This window comes from Pongo pygmaeus, chromosome 9, assembly GCF_028885625.2.
Source record: "Pongo pygmaeus isolate AG05252 chromosome 9, NHGRI_mPonPyg2-v2.0_pri, whole genome shotgun sequence".
Taxonomy (NCBI): Eukaryota; Metazoa; Chordata; class Mammalia; order Primates; family Hominidae; genus Pongo; species Pongo pygmaeus.
This window is the reverse complement of record NC_072382.2, coordinates 106,714,249-106,738,850: the sequence shown is the minus strand read 5'-3', so window position 1 is coordinate 106,738,850 and position 24,602 is coordinate 106,714,249. Positions and strand designations below refer to the sequence as shown.

General features: G+C 37.5%; 1 protein-coding gene across 1 annotated transcript in view; it reads left to right on the top strand.

The window, feature by feature from the left end:
- Positions 1-22,594, top strand: part of CARD18 (caspase recruitment domain family member 18) — a 29,242-nt gene extending 6,648 nt beyond the window's left edge. The window contains exon 3 of the mRNA XM_054440287.2: positions 22,525-22,594. The gene's annotated coding sequence lies outside the window, so the exon portion shown is untranslated. The remainder of the gene's footprint in view (positions 1-22,524) is intronic.
- Positions 22,595-24,602: the final 2,008 nt, after the last annotated feature.

Sequence of the window (24,602 nt, the reverse complement as noted above, 5' to 3'; positions counted from 1 at the left end):
AAATTATTTATTGAAGATGAAAACGTCCTTAAAATTCTCTCTGTATTTTGTAATAAATTCATTCAAAAATGTGTTATGGCTCAAACATGATAGACATGCGTTTCTTACTCAAGGCAATTCACAAAGAATATTTCTAAACAGTGAATGGCTCTCTTCCAAGAGGTGAGTCAAGAACTAAATCTCTTTACATTTTTGAATTTAGACTCTTTGCTACCAACGTCAAAGTTATCTTTCATCCAGTTGATGGAAAGAGATATGGCATGGTGTGTCAAGTGTGGGAGATTAAAAGAACAAAAACCAAACACCGCATGTTCTCACTCATAGGTGGGAATTAAACAATGAGAACACCTGGACACGGAAGGGGAACATCACACACCCGGGCCTGTTGTAGGGTGGGGGGAGGGGGGAGGGGGGAGGGAAAGTATTAGGAGATATACCTAATGTAAATGATGAGTTAATGGGTGCAGCACACCAACATGGCACATGTATACATATGTAACAAACCTGCACATTGTGCACATGTACCCTAGAACTTAAAGTATAATAAAAAAATCATTATTGATTTTATAACATATCTCTTACAGCATTTTGAGAAGTCCATGTTGAATTTAAAGTGTATGTATCAACAGAATTCACATATATATTTAAGTTTTGCCCCAAAGAACATTTCCAGATAGTAAGCAAAGAGATGTCTGGAAAGATGATATGATCAATGCATGAAATTGGGAGAGAGAAGAGGAAGGGGATAGAAAAAATTCCCTTTAACATACATTTTTCTGAGGATTCAAAAATAAAACTTTTCTAAATTACCATACAATAGTATGAAGTCATGTTCCTCACCCAATATTCATATCACCTTCCACCCCAAGCTGAAATAGAAATCTAAAATCACTTTTATTTATTCATTGATCCTTCTGCTAATTTAATATTTGTTATATGACTGGATAATGTGGAATTTATATATTCAATATATATGCTACAATGTCTAGCTATAGTTATAAGTAATCTACTTGGGAATTTCAGCCCTGCAAGCACAAAATAACTAATAATACTATGAAGTAATATATGTTGATATGTTCAAAATGTAATTTAAATAATAATGCTAAAATGGACCTGAAAGTCTTGAGTGTGATAGGTTGAAACAAGTAGAGAATATTTTCTATTTTTATAAAATTTTATATGGAGCTTGAATATTGAGTAAGAATTAGAGAGAAAGATTAAAAAATTGAAAATAATTTACTCAAGATTTTTCAAGATTATAGAAAAATCAACATCATTGGTCATCAGAAAAATGCAAATCAAAACCATAATGAAAAACTGTTATGCATATATTAGAACTGCTAAAATTCAACGGCTAACAATACTGGCAAAGACATGAATTAATCAAAACTCTAATATATGCATAACAGTTAGATTACTTGCTTCCCCTTTGCCTTTCAATATGATTGTAAGTTTTCTGAGGCCTCCCAAGCCATGCTGAACCAAGAATTAATTAAAACTCTCCTTTATAATTACCCAGTCTTGGGCAGTTGTTATAGAAGTATGAAAATGACTAATACAGTAAATTAGTACCGGGAGTGAGATGCTGCTATAAAGACACTTGAAAATGTGGACGTGTCTTTGGAACTGGGTATCAGGCAGAGGTTGGAACAGTTTGGAGGGCTCAGAAGAAGAAGAATACAGGCTGATGTGGGAAAGTTTGAAACTTCCTAGAGACTTGCTGAATGGCTTTGACCAAAATGCTGGTAGTGATATGGACAATGAAGTCCAGGCTGAGATGAAGATGGACTTCAGATGAAGATGAGGACCTTCTTGGGAACTGTAATAAAGATGACTCTTGCTATGCTTTAGCAAACATGTTGGTGACATTTTGCCCCTGTCCTAGAGATCTGTGGAACTTTTAACTTGAGAGAGATGATTTAGGGTATCTGGAAGGAAAAAGTTCTAAGCAGCAACGCATTCAAGAGGTGAATTGGGTGCTCTTAAAAGCATTAAGTTTTACGCATTCACAAAGAGATGATTTGGAATTGTAACTTATGATTAAAAGAGAAGCAGAGCATAAAATTTTGAAAAATGTGCAACCTGATGATGTGATAGAAAAGAAAAACTCATTTTCTGAGGAGAAATTCAAGCCAGCTGAAGAAATTTGCATAAATAACAAGCAGCCAAATATTAATCTCCAAGACAATAAGGAAAATGTCTCCAGGGCATGCTAGAGTTCTTCATTGGCAGCCCCTCCCATCACAGGCCAGGAAGCATAGGAAGAAAAAATGGTTTCATGGACTGGGCCCACGGCTTTGCTGATTTGTGCAGTCTCAGGATTTGGTGCCCTGTGTCCCAGCCTTGGCTAAAAGGTGCCAATATACAGCTCAGGCCATTACTTCAGAGGGTGCAAGCCCCAGGCATTGGTGGCTTACACATGGTGTTGGGCCTGTGGGTGCACACAAGTCAGGAACACGTTTGGCAACCTCCACCTAGATTTCAGAGGATGTATGGAAATGACTAGATCTACAGGAATAAGTTTGCTGCAGGGGTGGAGCCCTCATGGAGAACCTCTGCTAGGGAAGTACAGAAGAGAAATGTGGGGTTGGGCCCTCACAAGGAGTCCTCACTAGGTCACTGTCTAGGGGAGCTATGAGAAGAGGGCCATCATCCTCCAGACCCCAGAATGGTAGATCCACTGACAGCTTACACTGTTCACCAGGAAAAACAACAGACACTCAATGACAGCTCATTAAAGCAGCCAGGAGGGGGGCTGGACCCTGCAAAGCCATGGGGGCAGATCTGCCCAGGACCACGGGAGCCCACCTTTTACATCAATGTGACCTAAATGTAAGACATGGAGTCGACGAAGATCATTTCGGAACTTTAAGATTTGACTGCCCCACTGGATTTCGGACTTGCATTGGGCCTTTTCCCCTTTGTTCTGGCCAATTTCTCCCACTTGGTATTTACCCAATGCCTGTATCCCATTGTAGGTAGGAATAACTTGCTTTTGATTTTACAGGCTTACAGGCAGAAGGGACCTGTGCCTTTTGGGGGACATCTCAACAGTCTCCCAGAGTCTTAACTGATTCAGAATTAATCCAGACATCCAAGTCCAAATTCTCAGATGAGATTAAATCTCTGTGGTTCTGTTGTGAAGTCATAACTGGTTTTGAAATGTAAAAGGGTCACGAAATTTTGGAGGGACCAGGGGCGGAATGATATGGTTAGGCCTTGTGTTCCCACCCAAATCTCATTGAATTGTAATTCCCATAATCCCCACATGTCAAGGGAGAGACAGATGGAGATAACTGAATCATGGGGGCATTTTCCTCCATGCTGTTCTTGTGATAGTGAGTTCTCATGAGATTTCATAATTTTATAAGGAGCTATTCCCCCTGTTCTTGGAACTTCTCCTTCTTCCTACCTTGTGAAGAAGATGCCTTGCTTTCCCTTTGCCTTCTTCCATGATTGCAAGTTTCTTGAGGACTCCCCAGCAATGCCGAACCATGAGACAATTAAGCCTTTTCCTTTATAAATTCCTCAGTCTCAGACAGTTCAGTGTGAAAATGGACTAATACATTCCAGATCTTAGAGCAAAAGCTTTCAATTTTTCCTTATGCAGTACGATGTTTGCTTGGATTTGTCACATGTGACATTCATTGTATTGAGGTACATTCCTTGTATAAAAAGCCTGTTGAAAGTTTTTATCATGAAGGGATGTTGAATTTCATCAAATGCTTTTCATACATCCATTGATATAATCATCTGATTTTTGCCCTTTATTCTGTCGATGTGATGTATGATATTTATTGATGTTTATATGTTAAACTATTCTTGCATCTCTGGTATAAATCCTACTTTATCATGGTGAATGATTTTTTTAATGTGCTGCTGGATTTAGTTTTTATTGATGATTTTTGTATCTGTATTCATAAGGGATATTGGCCTGTAGTTTTCTTTTCTGTGTGTTTCTCTCTGACTTTGGTATCAAGTTAACGCGAGTCTTTAGAATGAGTTTGAAAGAATTTTCTCCCCCTCAATTTTATAGAGGAGTTTGAGATAAATTTGTACTAGTTCTTTTTTAGATGTTCAGTATAATTCCACAGTGAAGCCCTAGGTTCTTGGCCTTTGCTTTGGTGAGAGACTTTTCCTCACAGATTCAATCTCATTACTTGTAATTGGTTCTGGTTTTCTATTGCTTCTTGGTTCAATCTTGGCAGGCAATATGTGTCCAGGAGTCTATCTATTTTTATGAGGTTTCCTAATTTGTCAGTGTAGAGTTGTTTGTATTAATAACAGTTGTTAATGATACATTTTATTTCTGTGATATCAGTTGTAATGTCTCATTTTTTGTTTCTGATTTTATTTATTTGGGTCTTCTCTCTTTTTTCTGTGTTTACTTAATAATTTGTTAATTTTGCTTAGCTTTTTAACAAACTGGCTTTTCATTTTGTTGATATTTTGCATTTGTTTTAGTACCAATTTTGTTTATATGGACTCTGATCTTTATTATTTTATTCCTTCGGCTAATCTTGGTTTTAGTTTGTCCTTTATCTTGGTTTTAGTTTGTCCTTGAGATATATCATTATGTTGTTTATTTGAAATATTTCTACATTTTGTTTTGAGAAAATATGTCACTTTGTCACCCAGGCTAGAGTTTAGTAGTGTGGTCATAGCTCATTGCAGCCTGATCCTTCCACCTCAGCCTCCTGAATGGCTATGATTACAGGTGTGTGCCATCACACCAAATTATTTCTACATTTATCATGTAGATATTTATTGCTATGTTTTCTTTTTAAGGTGCTTTGTGAATTTCATGGGTCTTGGTATATTGTGTTTCTATTTTTTATTTGTTTTAAGAATGTTTTAAATTTTCCTTGTAATTTCTTCATTGACACATTGGTTATTCAGGAGTATGCTGTTTAATTTCCATTTATTTGTAAAAGTTATAAAGTTCCTCTTGTTATTGATTTCTAGTTTTATTCCACTATGATTAGAAAATATGTTTGATATGATTTCAATTCTTTTCAATTTCTTGAGACAATTTTTGTGTCCTAACATATGATCTGGCCTATAGAATGTCCCGTGTGTTAATGAAAGAATGCACATTCTGTATCTTTTCAGTGAAATTCTCTGTAAATAACTGTTAGGCCCATTTTTATTGAAGTGCAGTCTAAATCAAATGATTTTTGTTAATTTTCTGTTTAAATGATCTGTCAAATATTGAGAGTATGTTGTTGAAGGTCCAATTCTTACGGGATTGGAGTCTATCTCTCATTTCATATCTGATAATATTTGCTTTGTATATCTATGTGCTCCAGTGTTAGGTGTGTATGTATTTGAAATTGATCCTCCTGTCTCTAAATTGATTCCTGTACAATGTAATGACCTTCTTTGTCTCTTTATAGTTTTTCATTTAAAATCTGTTTTTAGATATGAATATAGCTGCTCCTGTTTGCTTTGGTTTCTGTTTCTGTGGACTATCTTTTTTGAATTCTTCGCTTTTAGCCAATATGTGTTTTCACAGGTGAAGTGAGTGTCTTGTAGGCAGCATAAAGTTGGGTCATGTATTTACTTATTCAGCGAGTCTATATCTTTTAAGAGAAGAATATAATTGGTTTACGTTAAAGGTTATTGTTGATAAGTGAAGACTTATTCCTGTTATTTTGTTATTTTTTTCTGGTTGTTTTGTGTATCCTTTGTTGTTTCCTTCCTTCTGTATTGTTTTATGTATCGTATTCCCCTTGTATTGTGTTTGAGTGGTTTTTTTGTAGTGATAAGGTTTGACCCCTTTCTCTTTCTTTGTTGTATATCTGCACTCCCAGTGAGTTTTATGCTTTTGAGGTTTTTGATGATAATTATTATTATCTATTTGCTTCCAGGTGTAGGACTCCCTTGAGCATTTCTTGTAGGTTTGGTCTAGTGGTGATGAATTTCTTTAGTTTTTGCTTCTCTGGGAAAGACTTTTTTATTTTACTTCGTCCTCATTTCTGACAGATAATTTTACTGGCTGTAATATTATTGGTTGCTATTTTTTACAACACTTGAATATATTATCCTATTCTCTCCTTTCCTGGAAGATTTCTTTGAAGAAATTTACTGTTAGTCTAATAGAGATTATCTTCTATGTGACTTAATACTAGTCTGTGTGTTTGTATAATTCTCTCCTTGTCTCTGACTTAACACTTTGACTGCCTCATAAATGACCTATTAGGGTTGAATACTTTGGAGAATAATTGAGCTTCCTGGATCTATATGTTCATTTCTCTCTACAGACTTGGGAAATTTTCAGCCAGCATTTCATAAACTTATCCTCTGTCTTTTTTCTTCTCCTTTTGAAACTCCCATAAAATCAACATTTGTTTACTTAAAGGTGTCCTATGTATCTTGTAGGCTTTTTTTTTTTCATATTTTTATTCTTACTCATTTAATTTTTCTGAGAAAGTGATTTGAAATAACCTTTAAGTTCAGAGATTGTACATTCTGCTTGCAGCTTTATATTGACTATTCATTTCATTTATGAGATTCTTCAGCTGCAGGAATCGTTTTTATTTTTTATTTCTATTTTTTGTTAAAGTTTTCATTCACATTGTGAATTGTTTTCTTGATTTAATTAAATTCCTTTTCTATATTTTCTTTTATCTTAGTTTCCTTATGATTATTATTTTGAATTTTTTTCTGGCACTTCATTGATTTTCTTTTCACTGGGATTTGATAAAAGAAAGTCATAAAGTTCTTTTGGTGGTGTTATATTTTCTTGTGTTTCATGTTTCTTTGTTTCCCTGTGTTGACATCTGTGAATATGATGAAACAACTGCCTCTTCCACTTTCACCTGAAGTTGGATTTTAGTGTGCCAGTAGGAAAGAGTATGGTGGCTCTATTTCTGGGTAGGTATAGTTGTATAGATTCCATGCCACTTCTTTAGGGGCATTCAATTTTGGCAATGACTATGGACACTTCAGTAGGCTATAGTAGCTATAGCAGCTTATAGGAGCAGTTTCAGTGGCATATGTTGTTAATGCCTTCAGTGTCAAGAGGTTTTGGATCTCTCTTATTATCATTTTCTCCACAATGGGGAGACTTAATCAAGGGGATTCCTCTTGTTGTTAGAGCTGACATGGCTTACAAATAGTTGAGTTCCAGATTCAGGTTCTTGGCTGGAGCAAAAGTGTGGCTAGACTCCTAGCTTCAAGGTCCTACAAACATATTGTGGTATCTGGGTCTTGAGGTCCTTGTTCATTCTCTGTGGCTGGGCTGCATGTAGGTTGCCCACAGAGACTGGACATGTGACTCTGAGGCACCCACTAGGCTCACCAGCAGCTTGGACCCAGGGGACTAGTTTTCAGCTGTAATTTTACCCCTCATGGGCAGAGTACAGCCCTACCCTGACTCTGTGAAAAAAGGCATATTTTGGAGGTTTGGGTCCGGGAAACAGGGTATATCTACAATTTTGAAATTTGAACTAGTAAGCCTTTCTGGCAATTCAGGTCCCAGGAGATGAGATACTCTATAGTTGTGACTATAAACCTTGAGATGTTGGGGTTCAGTAGTATCCCAGATTCAGTGAGGCCAGGTACAGTGGAAGGAAGTAGCCCAGAAAGGCACAGCCCAGCTGCCACTTGGGCTGAGAAGAGGCAGGGAGCAGCACAGTGATTATTTTACTTTCCAGCAAGTGGGGTATCTCAGCAGCTCATACTGTAGGACACTAGTCCAGATGCAGAGAAGCAGGGTACTAGAGTTCTTTTGCCTGTAGGGCAGAGTGTCTCAGCTTGGCCACTGGTCTGTGTCCTTGGGATGTGGGCTACTGCATCATCTCAGCCTTGCGGTGCACAGTTGGCAAGCTTAGCCAGGACATTGATTCCCCAAGTGGGTAATATGCTGCTAGAATTCAGACTTGAGGGATGTGATTATTCTAAGCAGCCCATACATTTTTTCCCTGAGATGCAGGTTGTCACTTTGGCATAGGTATTTGGGAGGTGTGACTGCTCTGAGTGGTTAAGGTACTGTTTTCCCAGGAGATTGCTTCAGTTCTGGCCCAAGGTGCTAGGGGGAAGGATAGGTATAGAAGCTCCACCTCTGTTTGGCTTCACAGGGTAAGATGTAACAGCTGCTTCCAGCATGGCTTAAGAATCTTGGGCCACCAGGCTGGAGTGATTTAGCAGTGCCTTAACCTCTAAGTTGAAGGGATGTCATGGCTACTTGCCCCAAGAACAAGACAGACTCCAGTTGTCATTCCAATACCAAGATGGCATAGCACAGTAGCTATGTGGCCACAGGGCATGAGACAGATTGTCAGCTCCTTCTCTGGGGCAACACAGCTATGTAGAATCCAGGCAGTAGGGGATCATAATAGTGAAGTCTGAAGAAATAATATGTAGATAAGCGTTGCTGGGATCCTTTTGCTTACCTCTTCACTGAAAGAAAAAGTGTTTCTTTGTTCCCAGAAGATCTTGGTTTGGGAATGGGGTGGTAGATGCCTAACACTGTCTTCCATTCTTTATGTGGCTATCCAAGTTTCTGCACTAACCTGGATTTCTGTTACATTAGACAGAACTGTTCTTTAACATCCTTTGATCCCAGCCTTCCACACGACATTCACTGCTCTCTATGTAGCTCTTTGTAGGCCCCTGGCTTCTCATCATCAATCTTGCTGATTTCTGTGTTTTTCTTTTCTTTCATTTTCCTTACTCCTCCTTTCCATATGACTGTCAAAAACTCCAATTTAGTCATTTATAACTCACATATTAAGCCGAGCTCCACATTCTGCCATGCAAATCCCAACTATATCATAGTGCTCTCCTGAGGAAAAATAACTATCTACTCCCTTAATTTCACAAAACATTTGCAGAGACACCTGTTTCCACCCTATCTCTTACCTACTTCCTTCAACTAAGATAGCTGTGGTTCTAAATAGAATTTTATTATTAATATACATTTAATGACCATTATAATTGGCTGAAATGTGTCATTAAAGAATGTGTCTGTGATTATACACAGAGCTATTGCTACTGCTTTTCTTACGCCTTCCTTTGTATAATTATCACATATTCATTACTTCTGTGTCTACCATGTAATAAATTAATATTGTTTCTCTTTAATATTTCTCTTCTTCATAACAACTTCTTATTCTCCATTATGATGTGATCATCCTCCTATTGATTCTTCCTAGATTTCTAGTTTTGTTCTATCATTTTTATAGTTAACTCTTTTTGTGTAAATATCTTACAGTCAATGTATTATATTTTAATTAAAATTTTATGTGAAGTACATAAATTGAGAATTTATTAACATAATTTCCCTGTATAGACTGAATATTACATATTCTCTCTTAGCTCAGACACTTGTGTAGCCTCAGATATCTCCTGTGCATGAAATTGTTACCGTTCCCTGTATAGCTGAGTCTATTACATATCAGAATGGACAATTAACTTAAATCACAGTCAGTAATGCCACTTTGGGGATGCACATTTAGATATTTCTTTTCCAAACTGCAATTCTTTCCCTTTACCACATTCTGCCTTTTCCTAACGCTCTATTAAATTTACGACTTTTTGAACTCAGGGATTAGGCCACGTTAATACCTGCACCATACACAGCACCCTTTACGGTATCAGTAAAAGTATACTCGCTGAACTTCAAATATATTCACTAAAAATTACAATGAAGTATATGGAAAATAGATGAATTCCAAAACACGCCTCAGCTGGAGCAGAAATACTAGAGTTTCTTCTCTTTCTTCAGGCAAGAGCCAGTCTTGAGATTTGAAATGTGCTTTATTAACAGATAATGTTTCTTGGAGACATCCCACAAAGGGCTCTGTTTTTATTATGAGACTCATTGAACAGCTGCAAGAATATGCCTGTTCCTGTGATGTGGAGGAAATTTTCCACAGGGTAGGGCTCTAGTGGATGCTATTTCACTCTACTTCCCTGAATGCTTGGCTATTGCAATTGGAAGCATAGAAAGCAGTTCCAGACATGTTTATCTTCCAATAATACCCTTCCTTCCAAAGGAGTTTTGAAGTTCTTTGGAGAGTGAACAAGCCTGGGAGCCAAATCCAATCTATTAAGACATACAACCTCAATAAAACAATCATTTATTTTCACCCTCCCCCTGACCTGCAGAGACAAATGAGTGGACTCTAATTTGCCTGTGTCCCTCATGGCTATTAGATCCAACCACAGATTTAAAAAGCCCCAAGGTCATTCAATGCTTAGATAAGCACATGGCTATACTTGTTGCAGATACAAGTACTTTTTGTTTTTGTCACTTATTTTGCTATATTTGTTGTAGTCTTTTTGGCATGAGTCAACAAACTTTTCGGAAAAACCGGTCTCCAGACTTTCCTTTCTCTTTGAGGTTCGATTTTCATTTGAGCAGCCAGATGATAAAGCACAGATGCCCAGCACTGAAACGGTGACTTTGACAATACGTTTCTACCTCTTTCCAGGACATTAAAATAAGGAAGCTGTATGAATGTCTGTGGGCAGGTATGTCGGGTGTGTGGGAAGGTTGAGGAAAGTGTACTGAAAGTCCATTTTAGTCAAGGACTCGAGGTTTACAGGCCTAGAATTTTATAATCCAAAAACTTAAATTTTGAAATGCTCTAAAATCCAAAACTGTGTGAGCGCCCACATGATATTCAAAGGAAATGCTTATTGAACCATTTCAAATTTTAGGTTTTTGGATTAAGGATAATAAACTAGTAAGTATAATGCAGATATTCCAATATACAAAAATATCTGAAATTCAAAATACTTCTAGTAGCATGCATCTTGGATAAGGGATAATCAAGCCATAGTACAATATACAGAAAATACTGAAGTAATGCCTTTCTTCTTGTCAGTGTAGAGCACATTGCTCTTCTCCCAAAGTTTTTCTTTTAGACCCTTTCTGAGGATCAGCTGATATGGACCTATAAGTGGCCATAAATCTATGAAGGCTGACTTTTAGATGTTTCTCCCCTTCACCTCAGCAGGGTAACATTTCTAAATAGCATGTGACCTTTTCTTTTAAGGTTGCATATGTTCCCATTGCTGGTATAACTTTATAACTTACATTTCTTTCAGCAAAATTCTCTTTTATGTTTGTTTTTTATTTTTTTTTCCCCATAGGAAACCAAGAGTTTCTTCATTCTGTAATGGTTTTGGAATTATGTCTTTTTAATAATACACTTTTTTGAACATTTTAATAAATCTAATATAAAAGTAAAAACGTGTCCTCAGTTTTCTTCCACACTGGAGAAACAGGGGTGGGAAATCAGAGGGAGTACTGAATTTAGAATGTTAGACTTAATTTGTAAGATCTGAACTGGCTATTGGCACCATTTTTCATTTGAAAAACCATTTGCTAGGCTTTCTGCTTTAGGGATGCAGACACAAGTTACCACAGGTACCTGACTTCAAAAAATTTAGAGCTCAGCAGGAGAGATAGGGAGAAGACAGATAGTTATAACAGTGACAGTGCAGTGTGATAAGAGACTTTTCCCAAATCCCACAGTTTACTACCGACAAATCCATGAACAGAACCTGCATATTTCTACCCTTTGTTAAGGTATTTAAGAGAGAGAAAGTAAATTTTGAATTAACTTCAGTAGTTCACAGACTTCTTGAAAAGGTAAGACAGCCATCAAAAATGAAGCACTTGGCAGACGGTGCATGACACCCTGAAGAAACTCTAGGATGCATGGTGTGCACAGTGAAGTCCCTGCATGGTGCAAAGAAAATGAGTTTGGGGTGAAATCACTCACTCAGGGATGTTAAGATTTAGGGAGGATTGGAAGAACTACCCATTCACCTGCAAATGTGAGCCTTTTCTAATCTTTATCCTATTAAATCAAAGTGAATATCTGACCTTTTAAAAACCTTCATAGTTGAACACATTACGATCCCTTTTTCTTTGGACTTTTATTAACTGTTTGGGCATACCTTTTCTGTACTAACACGCATATTCTACTACAACCTGAGACTACATCTGTGATCAATCTTTGCTCAGAGAATATCAAAAAGCAGAAGCAAATTGTTACCCTCAGTAAAAATTAACTGTGAAGGCAATCTTAAGCAGTTGAAGGAAAGCATTCCAGGGAGTAAAGGGATTCCTTCAGAACGCTCTCCGGTCAAAGGATAAGATGACAGGGAGATGTGCAGGGGAGGCAGCATCATGATTCCTCAGCACAGTTTAAACTGTCGCAGGTGCCAATACTTTTTGTTTTTGTCATTTATCTTGCTGTATTTGTTGCAGTTTTTCTGGTGTAAGATTCTACATCACAAAAGGTCCACAGACTTTCTCTTTTTAGGTCTGATTTTCATTTGAGCTTCCAGATGGTAGGGCACAGATGCTCATCACTGAGTGACTTTGACAAGATGTTTCTATCTCTTCCTAAGACATTAAAAGAAGTAGGTTGTATGAATGTCTGTGGGCAAATGTGTGTATGTGTGTGTTGGGGGTTTGCAGACGTTGGAGAGGAGTAATGAAGTTCTATTCTGGTCAAGATTTCCAGTTCTAAATGTATTATTCCTCATCCAGAATTTCAAAATCTGAAATCCTCCAATATCTACATTCTTTCCTATTACCTCCCACAATTTTTTATCAAAAAGTGACATTGAAAAGTCCTCAAAAATTGCTAGTATAAATGCCTTCATTCCATAAAAACCGTAAGCATATCTCATATTGATATTGAGTGGTTTTTTTAAATAAAATTCCAACTTTATTTTCCATTAAGTGGTACATGTGCAGGTTCATGATCTGGGCATACTGCATGGTGCTGTGGTTTTGGTGACAATTGTTCCTCGCATCCAAGTTGTGAGCATAGTACATAATAGTTAGTTTTTCAACCCTTGACCCTCTACCTCCGTCCTCCCTCTTATTGACCCCAGTGTCCATTGCGCCCATTTGTATGTCTATGTGTACCCAATGTGATTAATGGGTACAGAAACAGTACCCATTAACATTCCCCAAATTCCCCCACACCACACTATGCTTCCCATCCTCTGGTAATAATTCTTCAATTCTCTGTTTCATTGATTTCAAATATTTTAAAATTTAGCTCCCACAGATAAGTTTTTATTTGCATTTCTCTAATAATAATGTTGTGCACCTTTTCATATACCTGTTTGGCATTTGTATGTACTCTTTTGAGAAATGTCTGTTTAGATCTTTTGCCCATTTTTCAATCAGATTATTAAAATTTTCTCTTATAGAGTTGTTTGAGCTCCTTATATATGCTGGTTTTTAATCCCTTTTTCAAATGGATAGTTTGCAATTTTTTGCCCATTCTGTGAATTTTGTCTTTACATTGTTGATTGTTTCCTGTGCTGTGGAAAAGATTTTTAACTTGATTTAATCCCATTTGTACATTTTTGCTTTGGTTGCTCATGCTTCTGGAGTATTAAGCCCAGTCCAAAGGACTGGAGAGTTTCTCCATTTTTTGTAAGAGTTCCATAGTTTGAGGTCTTTGATTTAAGTCTTTGATTCATTTTGATATGATTTTTGTATATGGCAGGAGGTAGGGGTCTAGGTTCATTCTTTTGTATATGGATATCCAGTTTATTTTCAGTACCATTTATTAAAGAGACTGTCCTCTCACCAATGTATTTACGTTCTTAGCACCATTGTCAAAAATGAGTTCACTGCAGATGTATGGATTTGTCTCTGGGTTTTGTAATCTGTTCCATTGATTTTTGTGTCTGTTTTTATACCAGTACTATGTCATTTTGATAACTACAGCTCTGCAATGTAATTCAAAGTCATGTAATGGGATTCTTACAGTTTTATTCTTTTTCCTCAGGATACCTTTGGCTATTTTAGATCTTTTGTGGTTCTACATACATTTTAGGATTTCTTTTTATTTTATTATTTCTGTGAAGAATGTCAGTGGTATCTTTATAAGGACTGCATTGAGTCTATAGATTGCTTTAGGTAGTAGAGACGTGTTAACAATATTGATTCTTTTAATCCATAAACAATTTTTTTAATTTTTTTCATCCTCTTTAATATCTTACATTAATGTTTTATAGTTTTCATGGCAAGGGTCTTCTACTTCTTTGGTTAATGTAATTCCTAGATATTTAATATTAATTCTAGCTATTGTATATGGAATTATTTTCTTGATTTCTTTTTCAGATTGCTTATCATTGGCATATAGAAATGCTACTAAATTTTGTACATTAATTTTTGTATCTTGCAATGTTTCTGAATTAGTTTATCAGGTCTAAGAGTTTTTTGGTGGAGTCTTTAGGATTTTTCAGATATAAATTCACATAATCTGCAAACAAGGATAATTTGACTTCTTCCTTTCCAATCTGGATGCCCTTTATTTCTTTATCTTGTCTAATTGCTCTGCCTAGGACTTGCAACACTATGTTGGATAACGGTGTTGAAAGTGGACATCCTGATCTTAGAGGAGAGGCTTTTAGTTTTTCTCCACTCAGTATAATACTAACTGTGGGTCTGTAGTATATGTCTTTTATTATGTTGAAGTATGTTCTTTCAGTACCTTTTTTTTTAGAATTTTCTTGATGAAGGTATCTTGAATTGTATTAAATGCTTTTTCAGCATCAATTGAAATGATTTTATGTTTTTTGTCCTTCCTTCTGTTGATACAATATATCACATTAGTTGATTTACATAAGTTGAACAATTCTTACATCTCTTGGATAAATCTTACTTGGTCATGATGAATGATCTTTTTAATGTGTTGTTGAATTTGGCTTGCTAGTGTTTTGTTATTGATATTTGCATCAATACTCATCAATCATATTGGCCGAAATTTTCTTTTTCTTTCTTTTTTTTTTAATGTGCCTTTGTCTGGTTTTGGTATCAGAGTAATGCTGTCCTTGTAGAATGAGTTTGGAAGGATTTCTTATTCTGTTAGTCTAAGGTTTTTTTTCCTTCAAATTATTTTAAGTTCTGGTGTACTTGTGTAGGATGTGCAGGTTTGTTACATAGGTAAATGTTTGCCACCGTGGTTTGCTGCACAGATTAACCAATCATCTAGGTATTAACCCAGAATCCATCAGCAATTCCTCCTGATGCCCTTCCTTCCCCTGACACCCTCACAGGCCCCAGTGTGTGTTGTTCTCCTCGCTGTGTAAATGTGTTCTCATTGCTCAGCTCCCACTTTAAGTGAGAACATGAGGTGTTTGGTTTTTTGTTCCTGAATTAGTTTGCTGAGGATAATGGCTTCCACCTCCATCCATGTTCCTGTGAAGGACATGATCTCATTTCTTTTTATGGCTGCATAGTATTCCAGCATGGTATTCCATGATATAGCTGCACAGTATTCCATGATGTGTATGTACCACCATTTCTTTATCCTATCTATCACTGATGGGCATTTAGGTTGATTCCACATCTTTGCTATTGTGAATAGTGCTGCAATGAAGATACGCTTCCATGTATCTTTGTAATAGAACGACTTATATTCATTTGGGTATGAAAATCTCCAACCTACTTCTCACAGTGCTGAACTAATTCAGGTTTCCACCAATATTGTATAGGCATTGCTTTTTCTTCACAGTGTTGTCAGCATCTGTTATTTTTTGACTTTTATTTTCACACAAAAAAGGAGAAAACAGTTCTCAATTTATTCTGTGAGACCAATATTAACTTGATATCAGAAATTCACAATAGCAATGACCTGGAATCAACCCAAATGCCCATCAACGACAGACTGGATAGAGAAAATGTGGTACATATACACCATCTAATACTATGCAACCATAAAGAAGGATGAGATCATATCCTTTGCAGAGACGTGAATTACCTGGTAGCAATTATCCTCAGAAAACTGGCACAGAAACAGAAAACCAAACACTGCGTGTCCTCACTTATAAGTGGGAGCTGAACAATGAGAACACATGAACACATGGAGGAGAACAACACACATTAGGGCCTGACAGGAGGATTTGAAGGGAGGTAGAGCATTAGGAAAAATATCTAATGCATGCTTGGCTTAATAGCTAGGTGATAGGTTGATTTGTGCAGCAAACCACCATGGCACACATTTACCTAAGTCACAAACCTGCACATGCTGCACATTAATCTCAGAAATTAGAAAAATTATATCTAATAAATTCACACATAAAAATTATCAAAAATTCTAAAAAAACTGAATCCAGCAACTATAAAAACTATTATACATGATGATCAATGATATACTATGGGCGTTTTATTAATAGCCATTCTGATTGGTGTGACATGGTGTTTTATGGTGATTTTGGTTCTTTTTTCTCTGATGATTAGTGATGTTGAAAATTTTTTCATGTATTTTTTGCTACTTGTATGTCTTCTTTTGAGAAATGTTTGTTCATGTCTTTCACCTACTTTTTAATAGGGTTACTTATTTTTTCCTGCTGAGTTGTTTTAGTTACTTACAGGTTCTGGATATTGGACTTTTGTTGGATACATTGTAAATATGTTCTCTCATTCTGTCTTAGCACCATTTATTGAATAGGGAGTCCATTCCCCATTGCTTATTTTTGTCCACATTGTCAAAGAACAGATGGCATACAGCTTTATTTCCAAGTTTTTCATTTCGTCTATTGGTCTATGTATCTGTTTTTGTACGAGGACCACACTGTTTTTGTTACCATAGCCTTATAGTACAAATTGAAGTCAGGTAAGGTAATGCCTCCAGCTTTGTTTTTGTTGCTTAGGGTGGCTTTGGCTATTCAGGCTCTTCACTGGTTCCACATGAATTTTAGAATTTTAGAATTGTTTTTATTTTTCACTCTGTGAAAAATGGCATTGATCATTTGATAGGAATAACATTGAATCTGTGGATTGCTTTGGGCAGTATGGCCATTTTAATGGTATTGATTCTTTTACTATGTGAGCATGGAATGTTTTCCCATTTGTTTGTGTCATATCTGATTTTAGTGTTTTGTGGCTCTCCTTGTAGAGATCTTTTAGATGTTTTCCTAGGTATTTTATTTTTATTTTTTGGTTATTGCAATTAAGATGAGTTCTTGATTTGGCTCTCAGCTTCGACAGTTTTGGTGTACAGAAGTGTTACTGAATTTTGTACATTGGAGGACAGTTTGACTTTTTCTTTTCCTATTTGGATACCCTGTATTTCCTTCTGTTGTCTGATCACTCTGGCTAGGACTTCCAGGATTATGTGGAATAGTTGTGTTGAGAGAGGGAATCCTTGTCTTGTGCTGGTTTTCAAAGGGAATGCTTTCAGATGTTTGGCTATGAATTTGTCATAGATGACTCTTATTATTTTGGGGTCTGTTTCCTTTGTTGCCTAATTTGTTGAGGGTTTTCTATCATAAAGGGATGTTGGGTTTTATCAACAGCTTTTCTGTGTCTGCCTTTTTATTTTAAGTCCTGCTTATTTGGTGAATCCCATTTATTGACTTGTGTATGTTGAATCAATCTTGCATTATGGGAATGAAGTGCACTGGATTATGGTGAATTAACTTTTTGATGTGCTGCTGTATTCAGTTTGCTAGTATTTTGTTGAACAAAACCGAAACCTTTTTGGATGTTGACATGATATTCAAAGGAAATGCTTATTGAAGTATTTCAGATTTTAGGTTATGGGATTAGGAATGCTCAACTAGTAATTATAACGTAGATATTCCAAAATTCAGAAAAGTATGAAATCCAAAACATTTTGTGTCCACAGCATTTTGGAAAAGAGATACTCTACCCATAGTATAAAAAACAGGGGACTCTGAAAGAACACCTTCCTTCTGGTCAGTGCAGAGTACATTGCTCTTCTCTAAAAGTTCTTTGCTTAAACCACTCCTTTTGAGGGTCAGTTGATGTTGATTTCTGAGGTGGTAATAAGATCACAGATGCTCACTTATAGGTGTTTCTCTCTCATTTCAGTAGGGGAATACTTAGACACAGCATGGGCTATTTCATCTTCAGAATGTGTATAGTCCCATTGGTGGTATGACATTATAACTTGCATATCTTTTGGTGGAACTTTTTTAAATGTTTGCTTTATTTGTTTTTTCCCACAGGAAGCCAAGAATTCTCTCTTTGTGCACCTATTTTCGAGTCATGTCTTTCAAAAACACACAGTTCCATAAGCATTCCATTAAGTCTGATATAAAAATGAAAGAATGTGCTATTTTTTTAACCACACTAGAAAAAAACAGAAGATGAAACTTTGAGCAGGTAATGGATTTAGAGTCTTTAGACTTGATTCATAAGACATGAACTGGCTAATAGCACCATTTTTTCCTTCAGAAAACCATTTTCAAGGCTTTCTGCTTTAGGAATACAGATATAAATTATAGAAAGTATGTAACTTTGAAGAATTTAGAACACAGCAGGAGAGGTGGGGAGAAGAAAGACAGTTATCATAGTGAAAGCATGATGTGAAAAGGGACATTTTTCCAAATCCCAGAGTTTACTATTGACAAATTCATGAAGAGAATCTGCACATATCTAACATTTGCTAAGAGTGTTGAGAAATACAAAGTAAATTTTGATTCAGTCCTAGATCCCTAAGATTTCACAGTCTCTTTAAGAATGTATAACAGTCAACAAATATAAAAGCAATAGCAGATAGAGCATGACACTCTAAAGAAACACTACAGTGCATTGAATTCAAAATTATATACCTGCATTGTGCAGGGGAAAATAGTTCGGGGTTAAATCAGTCACTCAGTGATGTGAAGATTTTGAAGAACTGGAAGAACTACAAGTTCAGTTGCAATCATGAGCCTTTTTCTAATCCTAAACTCATTAAAAGTGAAGGTGAATTTCTGATCTCTTGAAATCCTTCAATGTCAAACATCATAATGCCATTTTATTTTATTTTATTTTTTAAGTTATGGAATACATGTGCAGGATGTGCAGGTTTGTTACATAGGTAAATATGTGCAATGGTGGTTGCCTGTACAGATCAACCCATCACCTCTTTATTAGGTCAAGCATTCATCAGCTCTTTTCCCTAATGCTCTCCTCCATCCCCCATCCTCTTCTCTGGTCCCGGTGTCTGTTGTTCCCTTCCCTGTGTCCATGTGTTCTCATTGTTCAGCTCCCACTTGTAAGTGAGAACATGCAGTGTTTGGTTTTCTGTTCTTGCATGAGTCTGCTGAGGATAATGGCTTCTAGCTTCATCCTTGTCCCTGCAAAGGACATGATCCCATCAATTTTTATAGCTGCATAGTATTCCATGGTGTATATGTAGCACATTTTCTCTATCTAGCCTATCATTGGTGGACATTTGGGTTGATTTCATGTCTTTGCTATTGTGATTAGTGCTGCAATGAACATATGCATGCATGTAATGTATCTTTATAATAGAATGATTTATACTCCTCTGTGTATATACCCAGTAATGGTATTTCTATGTCAAATGGTATTTCTGGTTCTAAATCTTTGATGAATCACCACACACTCTTTCACAACAGTTGAACAAATTTACATTTCCATGAACAGTGTCTCTTGAATAAAGCATACTGGTGGGTCCTGTCTTTTTATCCAACTTGCCATTCTGTGTCTTTTAATTGGGGCCTTTAGTCCATTTGCTTTTAAGGTTAATATTGGTATGTGTGAATTTGATCCTGTCATCATGATGTTGGCTGGTTAATTTTGCAGACTTGTTAATGCAGTTGCTTCATAGTGTCATTTGCCTGTGTATTTCAGCGTGTTTTTGTAGTGGCTGCTAACAGATTTTCCTTTCCATGCCTAGTGCTTCCTTCAGGACCTCTTGCAAGGTAAGCCTGCTGGTGACAAAATCCTTCAGCATTTGCTTGTCTGAAAAGAATTTTATTTCTCCTTCACTTATGAAGCTTAGTTTGACCAGATGTGAAATTCTGGGTTGGAAATTATTTTCTTTGTGAATGTTGACTATTGGTCCCCAGTCTTTTCTGGCTTGTAGGGTTTCTGCTGAGAAGTCCGCTGCTAGTCTGATGGGCTTCCCTTTGAAGGTGACCTGGCCTCTTTCTCTCGCTGCCCTTAACATTTTTTCCTTCATTTCAACCTTGGAGAATCTGATGATTATGTGTCTTGGGATTGATCTTCTTGTGGAGTATCTTACTGGGGTTGTCTGAATTTCCTGAATTTGAATGTTGTTCTGTCTTGCTAGGTTGACGATGTTCTCCTGGATGACATCCTGAAGTGTGTTTGTCAGCTTGGTTCCATTCTCCCCATCTCTTTCAGGTACTTCAATCAGTCGTAGGTTTGGTCTTTTTACATAGTCTAATAGTTCTGGAATATTGTTCATTGCTTTTTATTTTTTTTCTCTAATCTCGTCTGCCTGCCTTATTTCAGCAAGATAGTGTTCAAGCTCTGATATTCTTTCTTCTGCCTGATAGATTTGGCTATTAGTACTTGTGTTTGCATCATGAAGCTTTCAGGCTGTGTTTCTCAGCTCCATCAGATCATTTGTATTCCTCTCTAAACTGGTTATTCTAATGAACAGTTCCTGTAATCTTTTATCATGGTTCTTAGCTTCTTTGCATTGGGTTAGAACATAATCCTTTAGCTCAGCAAAGTTTGTCATCACCCACTTTCTGTTACCTACTTCTGTTAGTTCATCCATCTCAGCTTCATCCCTTTTCTGTGCTCTTGCTGGAGAAGTGTTGAAATCATTTGAGGAGAAAAGGCATTCCAGCTTTTGGAATTTTCAGTGGTCTTGCATTGGTTTTTCATCATCTTTGTGGATTTATCTACCTTTAATCTTTGAAGCTGTTGACCTTTGGATGGGATTTTTGTAGGGTCTTTTTTGTTGATGCTGTTGTTATTGTTGCTTTCTGTTTTTTGTTTTTCTTTTAGCAGTCAGTCCCCTCTTCTGCAGATCTGCTGCAGTTTGCCCAAGGTCCACTCCAGACACTGTTCACCTGGGTATCATCAATGGAGGCTGTAGAATAGCAAAGGTTGCTGCCTGCTCCTTCCTCTGGAAGCTTCGTCCCAGAGGAGCACTGACCTGATGCCAGTCGGAACTCTCCTGCATGAGGTGTCTGGTGACCCCTGTTGAAAGGTCTCACCCAGTCAGCAGGAAAGGGATCAAGAACCCTCTTAAGGAAGCAGTCTGGCTATCTGTTAGCAGAGCTGGTTCACTGTGCTGGGGAAGCCCCCTTGTCTGGATTGCTGGGACTCTTCAGATCCAACACGTAGGAAAGATTAAGTTGGCTGAACCTGAGACCATAGCCGCTCCTCCCCACAGGTGCTCTGTCCTAGGGAAATGAGAGCTCTGTCTGTAAACTCCTGGCTGGTGTTGCTGGAATTCCTGCAAGGATGACTTGCCCAGTGAGGAGAGATGGATCACAGTCCCACCTAAAGAAGCAGTCTGGCCATGATCTGTTCCAGCAGCTGTGCTGCACTGTGAAGACTGCTGCCCAGTCCAATCTGCCCAGCCTCCCTAGCACTGGTAGGGGAAAACCGCTGACTAGAGCTGCAGTAATGGCAGTCGCCCCTCCCCTGTGGAACTCAGTCATATTAGGCCTACACCAGGCTGCTATGCTGGCCTGTGGGGATACTAATCCAGTGGATCTAAGCTTGCAGGCTTCTGTTAGAGTGGACCTACTGAACAAGGCCATTTTGCTCCCTGGCTGGCTTCAGCCCCCTTTCCATGGGAGTGGACGGGACTCCTGCCTCACTAGAGTTCTGGGAGCTGCTGGACTATGTAAAAACTCCTGCAGCTCAGTGCCTGCCCGAACAGCCTCCGACCAGAACAGCAGCCGTGGGTCTGCCCAGTTTTGTGCTTGAGACCCAAGGCCCTGATGGTATATGCTCACGAGGGGATCTCCTGAGCCCTGGACTGCAAAATCCTGGAAAAAAACAGTACCCCGGGTGGGTAGCACAGTCCCTCACTGCCTCCCTTGCCTGAGGGAAGGAGGTCCCTTTGTCCCATGTAGCTCCTGGGTGAACTGCTGTCCCACCCTGCTTTTCCTTGCTTTCTGTGGGTTGCACCAACTGCCTAGATAGTCCCAGTGATAGGATTTGGGTACCTCAGTTTGAAATGCAAACATCACTCACCCTGTGTGTTTTTCTCTGTGGGAGCTGGAGACTGGAGCTGTTTCTACTCAGCCATCATGGCTTTTTCTTTCTCCTTTTACTTACTGTTCTTCTGTGAATATCTCTTTTGTATAATCACACATTAATTCTACTACAGCCTGAGACTCCTTCTACAATCAGCTTTCATTCAGGGGATATTAAAAAGCAAAGGTGAAGTTTCACTCTCAGTAAAAATTAAATGTTATGGCCATCATAGGTAATAAAAGGAAAGCATGCCAGGGACTAGACCACAGGGTTCTTGCAGCACTATCTCCAATAAAAGGGAGATAGAGAGGAGAAGACATCGTGATGATTCATCAACACGGTTTAAACAGGAAATATGAACTGTTTGGTTAATTCTTATGAGGAAATGAAAGAAGACTTGTTAGATTAAACTCCTTCAGTCATTGTGGTTCTTTGTGATCAGAGAAAGAAAAACTGAGAGATCAGGAAGAGAAGAGACAGATGGATAGAAGAAGTAGAGGGGCCACAGGAAACAAGAAAAGAAACAGGCTGAGGTGTCAACCCACAGGACAATGTTTAGTCATTTTCTTTTTTCTTTCTTCCCACAGGAAGAAACTAAATTCCAGTACTTGGATGCCAATTTGCTGACGACAAGGCACTTCCTGACAATGAGCCTGGAATTCTAAGCAGCAGTTTCACAATCTGTAGTTGCATGTTTCTGCCCTTTACAATAAAGAAATACACAATTTTCTTTCATTTTTTAGTCTGAGGCTCTTTTCAATGCTGTAGGAAAGAACACAGGCTGTTACCTATTGCAGGTGATTCCTTTTCTGACTAGGAACTTGGGAGTAGGATCTTAGAAAACACTTGATTTATTGATGTGTAATAAACACAAGAAAGGAGGTGAGCCGATAGCACGCATGTTGAATTCTTTTTCTTATTGGTGGTGTGTAGTTTGAATCACAGGACCTGGTGTTAAAGATACTGAAGGAGATCATATATTTTCCAGATGTCTTCGAGCCAGAAAGAAGTTAATTCCTTTCTTTCAGCTTCTGTTAATCAAAGGAAGGGTAAAGAAAGGTAGAGGAAGTTATTTGTGTGAGACAAGTCTGGAAGTTGCAAAATGCACTCTGAAATCTTTCTCTTGATTCCAAATTAATTGCCCAGATCATAAACATTCCTCCCAGAATCAGATCTGAGAGCCTCTGAATTGTTAACCTCTTTGCCATCTCTTATTGTGAATTATATCCTTGGTCTGTTTAAAGTGATTCATGTTTCCCCCTTTCTCTTTGGTCCTGGTACTGACTACTTTAATGCAATATTTCATAAGTAACGATCACACTTGTGTTGTTGTTTTTGTTGTTTTTAAGTGGTCTCCCTCTCTCCAGGACTTAACTCTCCAATCCATTCTGCACACAACTTTCAGGTCTCCTGTCTTATATAATGAAGCTGAAAAAGCCTAAGGGATAGAGTCACGAGTTACTTAGGCAGCTAGTATTCCAGCAGGTCATAACGCTTCTTTGGCTTCATTCTCCTCATAGCAAAAGGGAGAAATTGGACTAGATCAGTGGATTCTAAACCTTATAAAATATCACAGTAATCTGCAGTCATATAAAAATGTCTGATGACTACCCCCTTCCTCACCCTGAATAGCTCAATCTTAAATATCCTGCAGGCATTTATTGCCTTTTGAAGATCTGCAGATAATTCTTATGAAACTGGCCTGGCATAGGTTTGTCTGCATATTAGTGTCAGTAGGAAGGTTGATCAGTTAGTTAGCTCTCTCTGCTTACCTGCTAGTGATCTATTAATGTAATTAACTTTACTCATGGACATACAGTGGCACCTTACTGCCTTTTTTAAAAAAAAATCTGAACTTTCAGATAAGTTTTTCTACCTTCTGAAACATGTGTATTCATTTTTTCCATTAATCCCTGTAAAGCATGATTTCAGCTTCATAAAAAATTACTGTATTTACTTCAGTCATATTTTCTTGTTGTTGAGTTTCTTTATTCCTTTGATTCTCTCTATAGACCAATTCTATCCGGGTTTTATATCTCACCTCATAACATTTAACTTAAGCTCAGAATCAAGGGATCATTAGATAATAGATAGGAGAAATTGAAAGCCACTAGTCAAAAACAAGTCATGGTCTGATAATTATAGACAAACAAGTGTAGACAGCTATTGTTACCTTAAACTCCTGAGGAATTGTATCCTATAATGTGTTTAAGCATTACATCACTTTACCTGGAACCAGAACTGTGGTCCTGATGAGTTTTTTCCTCTAATTGATTCCTTCCATTTTTATTAACACTGCAGCTTTCATTCAGTGATTATTATAATAATAAAAAATAATCTATACTAACGGTTTCTTTGAAAAAATACTTGCCATATGATAGCTATTTCATGCACTCTCTCTGATTTAATATTTAAAATCAATCAATACAGTTGTGCTATTATTGCCGTATTATAATTGAAGGGGATACTTCGAGAATGCCTTCAAAATATGCTTTATGTCAAAAGTCTGTTGAGAGGAGTGATCTCAGGTTGGCATGACTCTCAAACTCTGCCATTAATCTACCTTTCTGCAGACATCTTCAAATACTTGCCCTGAGTCTGATCACTCCCACTTCAGTCTTGGCTTTACATTTCTATTCCTTCTAAAGCCCAGCTCTCCCAGTTT